The sequence below is a fragment of the Lepidochelys olivacea genome, assembly GCF_965140295.1.
Source record: "Lepidochelys olivacea isolate rLepOli2 genome assembly, chromosome: 3".
Taxonomy (NCBI): Eukaryota; Metazoa; Chordata; order Testudines; family Cheloniidae; genus Lepidochelys; species Lepidochelys olivacea.
The window spans coordinates 196,875,875-196,888,412 of record NC_140413.1 but is presented as its reverse complement, the minus strand read 5'-3'; the positions used below and the strand labels follow the sequence as shown (position 1 = coordinate 196,888,412).

Below are 12,538 nucleotides of genomic sequence, written 5' to 3'. Positions count from 1 at the left end.
GCCTGTCTTGTTTGTGAGGCCATGGTGTTTACATCTAACCAAAAGCGCAGGATGACTCCAGATCTAATGTTTGTGATGCAGTGTTTCCATTTGGTATGAGAGTGATGCTGGAATAGGTTTCAGTGTAATGATTGTCCTATTGCACTGTAAATTGTTTGTGTGAGGTGATGAGGATTCTCACTGCAATGATACTGGATGTATGGTACTGAGACTAATAGTGCTCAGTGACTTGAACATTCAAACAGATTATGAGAGTTCTGAGTCAACTCAGGATTTCATGGGCACTATGACAACCAGGGGTTTAATGGCCGATTACTGTAGGCTAAGCTCATAAAGGTGGCCACACTCTGGATCAGAGAGCTGTATTATATTCCCATGTCACTGGTCCATCGTTGCCTTCTGTAATTTGAGGTCAGTGTCCATCTGTCCTTAAGGGAAGAGGGATCTGTTTCGATGGTCTAACCTTTGAGGGTAATGCCTCTCTGACATGGATGTGCACCAACAGCCAGGCACAGCTTTGCTTACTGCAGTAAATGAAGAGTACTTCCTTGTTTCTACGAGGTGGAGTCTGCCTAGTCACTCTCATGGGATGTGCCAGCTGGTGCAGCTCTGATAGTGGAACCTTAGCTAGCCACGTCCACTGGAGAGCCCATATGCCCCCTCCTGTCCCTACCCTCACTGTTTCAGACTGTTTGAGGGCTGATGCTATAAAAGGGGAAGTGGCGCTCGCACTGCCTCAGCTCCTTCCACTGCCTCCTCAGGTCTGTGTTGTAATTAGGACTCCAAGGAAGAGGGGAAGATGGGTGCGGAGTGTGAACATGCAGAGTCCGTCTTGAAAACCCTCTGTTACAAGTAAGTAACCACAAAGTGGCTCCTGCACATTCCCACTCATGGGCTAGACTGGCTAGCAGTACTCCTTCAAAGGAAGGTGGGATGAGGAGTTCTAATGAAAATGCAGTTGTGGGACTGCACTGCCAAACTGAACATCTGACCTAGAGGCTAGAATGATCCAAGGCATGCTGCTCTGTGAAAAGGATGGATGAACCTCCAAGTAGCAGCTCTTCAGATCTCTATAATTGGCATAAGTCTGAGATATGCAGACAATGCCACCTTAGCCTAGTAAAGTGTGAGACTTAGTTCCCTGAGGAAGAGGTATTGAAGCCAAAAAAAATATGTCTCCTGCATGAAGAGTCTAATCCATCTAGACAACAAGGTCAAGAAACAGGTTACCCCTTTTTATTTTCTGCACAGGAAAATAGGAGAACATCTAAAGTTCTTTGTCCTATCTAAAGAGTAAGCCAAAACTCTGTTTACTTCTAAATCATTCTAGTAGTGTGCAGCATGGCTTCAGCCCTTTGGGCAAGAGGTTTGGGGCAAAAAAGATGAAAGATTGAAAGATGAAATAAAGAACATTCTCTCAGAGGTTCATAGGTTGCTTCATTAATTGTGTGAAAACCAAGTTAAGATCCCACAGTGGAGGGAGACCCTTCACGGAGGATTGATAGGTAAATCCCTTTACTGACTCATGTGTGAATACTGACTTATTGTTAACCAGAGTGTGAAAACCAATATGTCTGATCAACAGCATTTAATCGAGGATAAAGACAGAACAGGAATTTTTAAAGTAAGCGTGATTTGGACTGGGTCTGATGAAGGAGGTATGCTATTTTGAACTGACCACATAGAGAACACATTTTAACACACTCCATTTTCTAGTCAATTCTTTCCTAGAATTAATTAAAATAGTTTGTACATCGGCTGAACATGAAAGCTTGAAGTTAGTTAGAAACCTATCGCCCACGCAATCAGCTGGAGACAGTTTGGGTCTGGGTGACAGCCTCAACCGCTCAGGTGGGTCAATAAATCTGGATAGACCAGAAGGGTCTTGAAGATCCCTGTCAACAGGTGGAACAGGATTGGGAACCTTGTTGCCTGGCACAAACCAGGGTAATTAGAACAATATTGGTGAATAGAATAATATTGCCCAGCTTTATCTTGTGTATGACCTTCAGCATAGAGGGGGTGGGCAGGGGAGGAGAGTACCCAAGAACCCTTGATTCCATAGTAGGAGAAATGCATCTGAGATCAAACGATTGTCGATCCCCTCCCTCAGACCAAACATCTGACACCTCATATTTATTTGGTTGCTAATAGGTCTATGGCTGGGTGTTCCCACTGTGCAGAGAGTCCCTGTGCTACTGATGTCTTCAGGGACCACTCTTGCGTATCCATGTTGACCCTGCTGGGTTGATCTACTAGGTCATTGTTCTTTCCTGCATATATAGTGCTATCAGAAATACGCTATGAGTAATGCACCATTCGCATAATATCACTTCCCTGCAGAGCCAGGGAGAGTGGGCTCCTCCCTGCTTGTTTATATAATGAACTGCTGTGGTACTGTCTGTGACCTCTTGAACATCTTGTGTTGAACAGGAGGTAGAAAAACCTTTAACACCCAATGAATTCTAGAAGGTTTTTTGTGGAATCTTGTCTTGGGAATCAATGACTTCTTGCACTGAAGGTGTGGTAATGATCTCCCATCCTACAATGGATGTATCCACAGTGACAGTCACTGATGGAGCTGGAGTGGTGTACTGTACACCCTGGATCACATTTTGTGGTTGAGTTCACCACTGTAATGATAGCAGCACCTTTGTCAGAATGATTAGTTTCTGATACATGCTGTTTATACTCTGTCTGTAGTTGGTGAACAGTCAGTGTTGAAGGGTTCTCATCTTTAGATGAGCATATGGAGTGACTTAGGTTGTTGTAATTAGAAGACCCATTAATCAGAGGTAGAATATTACTTGCTGAGATGATTGAGTCTGTAGACTGTGTATAGCAGCTTGGATTTTTTGAAATCTTTCTCAAGAAAGAAGAGGTCTGTTTAGCTGATGATGGGTATTGATTTTGTCCATTCCAGAACAGATTTCTTTTGGTTTATCAGGAACCTCAGATTTTCAAAAAGGATACAAGTATGAGAAAATGGCTTTGCAAAGATGTTTTTCTGATTATGTTTTTTTATTAGGCAATTATCCAAGTAAAGATAAACATGTATCCCTTTCCTTCGCAAGTAAGCTGTTACCACTGACAGGCAATTTGAATATCCTGGGCATGGTAGACAGGCCAAAGGCAAGGACTTTGTATTGGTCATGGTTGTTTCCTACTGTAAAACTGAAGTATTTGTGATGGAATTTCTTGATGAAGGTATTTAGTTTCCTTAGATCCATGACTGGTCAGAGGCCACCGTCTTTTTTGGGAATCAAAAAGTATCTTGAATAGAACCCTTTCCTTCTGAATTCCATTTGGACCTCCTCCACCACTAATATTTTGAGAAGAGCCAGAACCTCTGATCTCAACAGGCTCTTGTGAGAGGGAAGGAGGGGAACAAGGAGGGGAGTGGGGGATTGGGAAGAATCTCAAACTGTATTGGATACCCACTGTGGATCATTCTAATTTAAACTGTCAAATGTGGGACTTGGGGCTTGGTCCTGAAGACATTACAGAAGGTTGTTTGCCTCCTGGTCTTGATTTAAAATTACTTCTTTGTTGAGAAGAGTACTGTGGATGTCCTTGGGTACTTCAGATAATATTGTCTCCTCTAAATCAGGTGTACAATTAGAGGAGGAAGGGTACTGTTGCCTTTGATAGCTGGAGAGGGACATCCCTGGTTTTCTTCTTGGTTGCTAAGAAATGCTCAGAGACCTGGCAGTATATCTAATCTCTGTCATTCTTTCTAGTAGTCTTTGGTCCTGATACGGAAAAGACCCTCTCCTTCAAAAGGGAGATCCTCAGCTTTTGCTTTGGTTTCTGGTGGCAGTCCTGACAATTAAAGACAAGCTGTCACAAGGTGCTTCCTTTGCTACCCAGCGTGCCACACTGCCTGGCCTGTTTGTATGGTCTCTTATTCACCACATACTCACAGTCTGTTCCTTTCTGCCATGTGTACCTTTAATCTCAGAGTCCAGGCACTGCAGAACCTAGCAGGAGGAGCCTTCCACCCAACTATCTCTGCCACACCTAGCTCACTCTCTGAGCTCCCCTCTTTACTTCCCGTTCCCGCCAATTATGTATCGTCCCCTGGTTGAGCAAATTAACTCATTAGCCTGATCATTGCCCACAAGTGTCAACAATCCCCACCACAACAGGCTAATTGATCCCAATTAAGCCTGTGATCTTCCCTGTTACACAATTACCTAAGTGAGCACTCTGTCACACAGGCAAACCTTCTCATTGAAAAAAGAACGAGGAGTACATGTGGCACCGTAGAGACTAACAAATTTATTTGAGCATAAGCTTTCGTGGGCTAAAACCCACTTTATCGGATGCATGCAGTGGAAAATACAGTAGGAAGATATATATTATATATATATATATACACACACACACACACACACTGTGATGGGGCAAGGCCAGATGGCTATAGAAAAGTAGTGGGAGATAGATATATTAGCGACAGGCTAAACAAATCCCTGGTACCAGGATAAGTTAAATGAAGCTGCTCCAGGTCAATTAAGACACCTGGGGCCAATTAAGAACTTTCCAGAAGGCAGGGAGAAGGCTAGGTTGATTGGGACACCTGAAGCTAATCAGGGACTGGCTGAAACTAGTTAAAAGCCTCCCAGTTAGTCAGGTGGGTGTGCATGTCAGGAGCTGTGGGAGGAAGTTGTGCTGTTGGAAAGGCTGAGTAGTACACACCATATCAGGCACAAGGAAGGAGGCCCTGAGGTAAGGGTGAAGTGAAGCTTGAGGAAGTGGGGGCTGCTGTGGGGAAGTAGTCCAGGGAATTGTATGTGTCATGTTTCTAAAAGTTCAGCTACCATAGCTGATACTATTAGGGTCCCTGGGGTGGAGCCCGGAGTAGAGGGCGGGCCAGGGCTCTGCCCTTTGCCCCTCCTCTCCCCGATTAATCATTGAGACTGGGAGACAATGGAGACTGTGCAAGGAAGGATAACTTCTCCTCACCTCCCTCGCTGGCTTATGATGAAAATGGCTCAGTAGACTGTGACCTTGTCTCTAGAGAGAGAAGGGTTACGTGAAGGGTCACAGTGAACCTCTGAGGCTAGCAAACTGCGCCAGTAAACATGGGACCCATGGAGACAAGGACAGAGCTTTGTCACAACACAGAGAACATGAAAAAATGGGTGTTGCCATACACACTATAATGAGAGGGATCAATTAAGGTGAGCTATTAGCAGCAGCAGGAAAAAAAACTGTTTGTAGTGATAATCAGGATGGCCCATTTCCAACAGTTGACAAGAAGGTGTGAGTAACAGTAGGGGGGGAAATAAGCATGGGGAAATAGTTTTACTTTGTGTAATGACCCATCCGCCCCCAGTCTTTATTCAAGCCTAATTTAATGGTGTCCAGTTTGCAAATTAATTCCAATTCAGCAGTCTCTCATTGGAGTCTGTTTTTGAAGTTTTTTTGTTGAAGAATTGCCACTTTTAGGTCTGTAATCGAGTGACCAGAGAGACTGAAGTGTTCTCCGACTGGTTTTTGAATGTTATAATTCTTGACGTCTGATTTGTGTCCATTCTTTTATGTAGAGACTGTCCCATTTGGCCAATGTACATGGCAGAGGGGCACTGCTGGCACTTGGCCAGTCCTTACTTACAGGCAGCCCCCCAACCTGAAGCAAATACTCACCTGCAACCACACACCACACAACAAAAACACTAACCCAGGAACCTATCCTTGCAACAAAGCCCGTTGCCAACTCTGTCCACATATCTATTCAGGGGACACCATCATAGGACCTAATCACATCAGCCACACTATCAGAGGCTCATTCACCTGCACATCTACCAATGTGATATATGCCATCATGTGCCAGCAATGCCCCTCTGCCATGTATATTGGCCAAACCGGACAGTCTCTACATAAAAGAATGGACACAAATCAGACGTCAAGAATTATAACATTCAAAAACCAGTCGGAGAACACTTCAGTCTCTCTGGTCACTCGATTACAGACCTAAAAGTGGCAATTCTTCAACAAAAAAACTTCAAAAATAGACTCCAAGGAGAGACTGCTTGGAATTAATTTGCAAACTGGATACAATTAACTTGGGCTTGAATAAAGACTGGGAGTGGATGGGTCATTACACAAAGTAAAACTATTTCCCCATGTTTATTCCCCCCCACCCCGTCCCGTTACTTACATGTTGGCTATGGATGCATATGCCACTTGGACCAATACTCAGCCACTGGATCTGGTTCATAATCCTGGCCACAAAGTAGAAATGGTTGGGATTCTGAATGTCTCTTGTTCAAGGGTGTGCATAAGGGTGTGCCCAATAATTGGCAGGGGCACAGAACTCCTCTAGGCTTGGGGCCACGGTGGTGCGAGTGAGCTCTTCTGGCCCCAGAGGGAGCTGACTGCTTCTCTGGCCCTGGGGGGAGAGCAAACTTCTCCGGCCCTGGGACTGTGGGGGACAGCGAGCTCCTCAAGCCCAGGGCCGTGGTGGGGGCACAGAACGTGCCCCTCCAAAAGCCATCATATTTTTATTTCTAGGCACGCCCCTGCTCTTATTTAAATTGTGGATGACTTGAGGACACGGGAAGAACCTCCAATTCCACTTGCAGGAGTGGTTCTAGTCTTGGATCTAGTGTGGAAGCTAGAGGTGAAAGCAATGGCCCTGCAAGGACAGTATTAGTGATGGCAGTTTGATCAGAGAACCAAAAGGTGCCTTGGAAGGGGGGGAATCTGCCACACAGGAATCTTCAAAAGGATGCCAAAGTGAACTTAAAAGTGGTAAAAACCACCCATCTGAAAGTGTAAATGCTAACCATGTGCAATTGTAACCATCTAAAACCTAAGCTAAAAATTTCATAAAGCACTTCTATTTAAACACAATTTGGACTGAAGGTCCAGAGAGGTTCCAAGTCCATTACTGACGATGGCTGGAAGGAACTGAGCGGCGGGAGGCCCAAGTCCCCTTTCATAGTCTTGCCCATAGAATATTCAGGAACAGTGAGGGGTGGCCCAGGTGGGGAACTGTGAGCACTCCAACAGGTACTGCTAGCTAAGGTCCCATCATCAGAGCTGCACTCACTGGCACAACCCAGGAGCAGGAATATGCAGAGGCTACTCAGAGAACACTTATTTCACATGTAGCAAAAGTAAAACAACTCCTTGTTCTCTTTTATTGTAAAGATAAAAAATCCAAAGAGATATTTTATTCTTGGTCATTTTTCTGCACTCTAACGGCATGCAGGAATGTAAAGGGAATGGAATACTTCCTTGAGACAATGTTTCCAAGTAAAAAAGCCATGGCTATCTCCCAGACTCAGAGAGCTTCTGGTAAGAATAACCTTCTACATCTGGATTTTCTGACACCTCAATTTAGTGGACAAAAACCCTAATGGCACAAGCGAAGGGTAACAGTTCTGGAAGAGGAGCAGAAGACAGAGAGATGAAAAGAAATATGAGAGTGACAGAAAGGAAAAAAGAGGGGGAAAGACAACAGCCATACTCCAAAAACATTTCCCCCCTAATTTTGTAAAGAAGATTTAAGGAACAAAATATCACCTAACAGTATTTCCTCATAAAAATCTCTCTCTTTCTCTGTATGTTACCGTCAGTTTCACAGATCTTCTCCCTTTGTCTCCATAGTGGTATCCCTTACCATGCTTGTGAGCCTTTGGCTTGCTCTGCATTAGCTTGTCAACATTAAAGCATATAGGGACAGACGAACAACTGCTTGAAAAGATGGCTTGTCAAATACTCAATCATCTCCCCCACGTCGAATGGAACCAACGGTAGTATTGAAATGAAAGTACATGAGCGGAAGAGCCATGAGCATCAGAAAAAAACACTAGTGAAGGGGGACTGGTAAAGGAGGAGGAACTGCAGTTCCTCAGAATGAAAGGGAGCTGGCTTTCAGAATCCCGAAGTCTGGATGTTTATGGACCATCTGCTGAACCCAAACACAGGTGTGATTTAACAAGAATGTGGCAAGTGTCTTGGGGCAAAGTAATTAGTTAGACACTTGCTGCAAACACTGTACTTCCTCTGAGTAGAGGAGCCTTAGTCACAAAAGTTACGACGTTTATCAAGATTTAAAAGTTTAAAGACCTGAAGAAGAGCTTTGTGTAGGCTCAAAAGCTTGTCTTTATCACTAATAGAAGTTGGTCCAATAAAAGATATTACCTCATTCCCCTTGTCTCTCTAAAGGTTGATACTGTCAGCTTACCCAAGACAACATCCGATGAAGTGAGCTGTAGCTCACAAAAGCTTATGCTCAAATAAATTTGTTAGTCTCTAAGGTGCCACAAGTCCTCCTTTTCTTTTTGTGAATACAGACTAACACGGCTGCTACTCTGAAACCAGCTATAAATTAGATGGCTCTGGAATGAATCATTTGCATGTATGGCTAGGATCTACTCTCACATCTACAGATTATGGGGGAGATTTGGGAGTTGGGAGCCTAATTGTCCTTTGTGCCTTTAAAATTTCCCCATATATTAAGTTTAGGGGTTCTGTTTTTTCATATAAACTGAATATAACAATGATTGTAGATTTTCAATAATTCATTTTAAATAATGTAAGGTGGAGAGCAATTTTATTAAAAATAAACCAAAAATGGCAAGATTCCCTTAAAGGGATTTTCAACAGAAATTTCATCTTGTAAATTTACAATCCATATTTACTTCCTGTTCATGCTCTCTGTAATTTCATTCCAGTTCATGTAGCCACATGATGAGCAGATTTTGTTTAGGTGGTTACAGTGTTGAAACTTAAGATGTAAACAATAAAATGAGACTGCTTAAAATGTACGATTGTTTTGTTTTTTTAAAATAATGTTTGTGTGATTTTTACTGCTAATGAAACCACCAATTTCCACCCAGATGTATGCAGCTGAGATTCATAAACCTGTAAAACCTGTTTTGTTTTTTTAAAGGAATTTACAAGACACTAAAATATCCAAAACCAAACACTAAAATGATTAAAAATAGAAACCAAACCCCACAATCCCTAATTTTGTACATACATATATTTATATATTATAAATATATTATTTATATTTATATATATATTTAATTATAAACATGTTTTCAGACTCTCAGTCAATGGGTTGCTGGTTCAAATAATGATATTACCCGAGAAAATAGGATTTTCTGTCCAAATTCTCTCCTCTTCTGCCTTCCCCCATGACTAGTGATAACACTACGCTCTTCTCTGTCACCTGGACTCAGAATCTGAACATCATTTTTGTCTTCTCCCTTTTATTCTCCTTTCACACCAAGACTGTGTCCAGATGTTGTTTCTTCCTCTATGAGACCTTCAAGACTCACCCATCCTCTGTGTCTAAATAGTTATAACTCTCAGCCATGTCTCAATCATCGCTTGCCTTGATTACTGCAGAATCTCATGTCTGGTCTTCCTGACCCTCAACGTTGCCCTATACAAATATATCAAAAATATGGCCACTGTGACTCGCCTGTCTCTCTGATTACATCACCCCACTCCTTGAATCACTTCACTAGCTTCTCCTCCATTACATCAAATATAAACTTCTCACATTCAAGTATCTACATAACTTTGCTCCTTCTTGCTCATCCAAACTAATTTCTCATTTAGAGTGACCAGATGTCCTGATTTTATAGGGATGGTCCGGATATTTGGGGCTTTGTCTTATATAAGCGCCTATTACTCCCCCACCTCTGTCCCGATTTTTCACACTTGCTATCTGGTCACCTATTACATTCATGCCAGTGATGCAAATCTTGATACTCCGTAAATCTGATTCTTCCACACGCATCTCCATGCCTTCTTCATGCTGCAACCAACACATGGACTGTCCTCCCTACTGTGATCCATAATTCCACTTGCCCTCATCATTATATGGCTCCTGAGAATACACTTCTTCTCAGGTGTCCACAATAATTAAGGCAATAACATTCAGTCACATCTGCATTCTGTGTATAAGAGAACCACCAAGAGGTGCACATCCCTAAACTGGGTACCTACATGACTGTATTGCTTTAACCCTAGTCCTTCTTTCCCATGTCTCCTCCCTACTGTTTGTTCCCCCCTCCTCATTTTGTCACATCAAAAATTTAGAATGTAAGCAAATGTACGTAATTAGGGCAGGGACTATGTCTTTGTAGGTTATCAGTTAAGTGCATCTCACACTTCTGAGAACTATAAAATAATAGGACAGATTGCAAGCATCCGAAGAACAAGTGAAGAAAGGATAAGGTTTGGAATGAAGAATAGCAAGTCCCCAGAATGAAAGGGTGATGCCTTTCAGAATCCCAAAAGTATGGATGTGCTTGGACCAGTTTCTGAGCACAAACAAAGGTGTGATATAACAAGAATGTGCAAGTGCCCTGGGGCAAAATAATCAGTTAAGAGCTTGCAGCGAATACTGTACCTCCTCTGTGTGTAGGTCTGCCGTGGTTGTCTGGAGAGAGGGGCCTGAGTCACAAAAATTATGATTTTTATCTAGGTTAAAAAGTTAAAAGTTGATACTGTCAGCTTACTCAAGATAGCTGAAAATCAGATGTCTCTGGAACAAGTCTGAGCTAACAAATATTTGAATATGTAGCCAGATTCTGTCCACGTATATAATAACATTTATATCTATTATGTTTAGGGATTCTGGTTTTTAGTTTAAACTGAAAACAATAGCGATTGTAATATTTTTTAAATAATAAAGTTAGGGGGGAAAACAACTACAGAGGATGACAAAGTTCCTTTAAATGTACTTTCAACAAACAGAAATTTGCACTTTGTTTACTGTACATTACAGCCTGTATTGCTCCCTGTTCATGCTCTTGGATTTTCTTCTTGGTCCTGTGTGAAGGCACTCAGATAGTACAGTAATGGGGACCCTATAAGCACCTCAGATAGATAGAACAGCAGCCTGGTAAGTGGCCTTTTTTTGTGTGGTTATGCAGAGTGATTTAACATTGGATGCAAAAAATAATGCCACTAGTCATCACCTTCAGCCCCCAACAAAAACCTCTCCAACACATCATCAAGGATCTACAACCTATCCTAAAGGATGACCCAAAACTCTCACAGATCTTGGGAGACAGACCAGTCCTTGCTTACAGACAGCCCTCCAACCTGAAGCAAATACTCACCAGCAACCACACACCACACAACAGAACCACTAACCCAGGAACCTATCCTTGCAACAAAGCCTGTTGCCAACTGTGTCCACATATCTATTCAGGGGACACCATCATAGGGCCTAATCACATCAGCCACACTATCAGAGGCTCGTTCACCTGCACATCTACCAATGTGATATATGCCATCATGTGCCAGCAATGCCCCTCTGCCATGTACATTGGCCAAACTGGACAGTCTCTACGTAAAAGAATAAATGGACACAAATCAGACGTCAAGAATTATAACATTCAAAAAGCAGTTGGAGAACACTTCAATCTCTTTGGTCACTCGATTACAGACCTAAAAGTGGCAATTCTTCAACAAAAAATCTTCAAAAACAGACTCCAAGGAGAGACTGCTGAATTGGAATTAATTTGCAAACTGGATACAATTAATTTAGGCTTCAATAAAGATTGGGAGTGGATGGATCATTACACAAAGTAAAACTATTTCCCCATGTTTATTTCCCCCCCCCCCTCCTTCCTCAGACATTCTTGTCAACTGCTGGAAATGGTCCACCTTGATTATCACTACAAAAGGTCCCCCGTCCCCGCTGGTAATAGCTCACCTTACCTGGTCACTCTTGTTACAGTTTTCGGAGTAGCAGCCATGTTAGTCTGTATTCGCAAAAAGAAAAGGAGTACTTGTGGCACCTTAGAGACTAACAAATTTATTTGAGCATAAGCTTTCCTGAGCTACAGCTCACTTCATCGGATGCATTGTATGGTAACACCCATTGTTTCATGTTCTCTGTGTATATAAGTCTCCCCACTGTATTTTCCACTGAATGCATCCGATGAAGTGAGCTGTAGCTCACAAAAGCTTATGCTCAAATAAATTTGTTAGTCTCTAAGGTGCCACAGGTACTCCTTTTCTTTTTGTGGATGCAAACTAACATGGCTGCTACTCTGAAACCTACTCTGAAACCTACTCTGAAACCTATAAAAATCTATTTTAAGTAAAAAAAAACATTTTATAGAACTTGTCATTACTAATTAAACCACCAATTTCTGCCCAAATGTGTGCAGTCAATCTATATAACAGGAGTCCAGGATTGTCCTTCTCTCTCTCTGTGTCATTTTGACACCTAGAATGTGTGTTGGGTCCGGGTGTAGAAATGGGAAGTGCTAGAAGTAAGCTGAAAGCTCTTTTTGTTTAGCACATCACCTGGTTCAACCATCACTGAGATTCACAGTCTGTTAACATTCTACTTTTTAAAGTTCTCAGCCATTTACACCCGATGTTTTCCAAATTATGCCTATATGACAGCACAGGCTTTCACCTCATATTCAAATTAACCTACCAAATGGGATTTTACTAGGAAGTTACAAAACACTCAGTTAGCCAAAACCAAAGAGTGAAATGAGGAAAAAAGAGAAACCAAAACCCAGATTCCCTTACTACGTATATC

The 12,538-nt window shown here is 42.3% G+C and overlaps 1 protein-coding gene across 4 annotated transcripts in view; it reads right to left on the bottom strand.

Annotated features, from left to right (window-relative positions):
• The window catches only part of WDPCP (WD repeat containing planar cell polarity effector), a 281,255-nt gene that overhangs the window by 70,712 nt on the left and 198,005 nt on the right, over nucleotides 1-12,538 (bottom strand). The gene's annotated exons all lie outside the window — the stretch shown is intronic.